This window comes from Atta colombica, unplaced genomic scaffold (genome assembly GCF_001594045.1).
Source record: "Atta colombica isolate Treedump-2 unplaced genomic scaffold, Acol1.0 scaffold137, whole genome shotgun sequence".
NCBI lineage: Eukaryota > Metazoa > Arthropoda > Insecta > Hymenoptera > Formicidae > Atta > Atta colombica.
This window is the reverse complement of record NW_017259225.1, coordinates 674,821-675,424: the sequence shown is the minus strand read 5'-3', so window position 1 is coordinate 675,424 and position 604 is coordinate 674,821. Positions and strand designations below refer to the sequence as shown.

The window sequence follows — 604 nt, the reverse complement described above, 5'->3', positions numbered from 1 at the left end:
ATAATAATTAAATATATCTAAGAAATGAAAAATTAATAATAAAAATGATAATAAAAATGAATAATAAAAATTTGAAAATAAAAGATAAAATCTTGATATTATCGCAAAATAAATTCATTCTATAAAATTTTATACGCTATATTATTATTATAAAAGAATAAATTACACTATTACACAAATATGATCAAGTGTACAGAATGATTTATAATTGCATATTTTTATTCTCATGAATATTCTGTAATTAACGTAAATGATTGCATATTAAAATTGATGATATTTATAGATCAAAGAATATATATTAAAATCGATGGTATATAGATTAAGGAATACATATTAAAATCAGTGACATATAGATCATCGAATCGTTTATAATTGTAAAGAATATATCATAACAGAATATATGTATCGTGATACTTTTAAAATTCTACTTCAACTGTACTTAAAGATTGTCGACAATAACTCATCATTGTAATACTTATAGCAGCTGCAGCGATATGTATATATACAGAGTGAACCAGAGTTATTGAACCAGCTTTTTATCCTATGAGAAAATTATCGACTCTACACATTATAATCCAATTAGATATGAAGTCTCATATATATA

At 21.5% G+C, this 604-nt stretch overlaps 1 protein-coding gene across 1 annotated transcript in view; it reads right to left on the bottom strand.

Moving 5' to 3' along the window:
• LOC108684626 overlaps nt 1–604 on the bottom strand; it is a 22,985-nt gene that overhangs the window by 8,246 nt on the left and 14,135 nt on the right. The gene's annotated exons all lie outside the window — the stretch shown is intronic.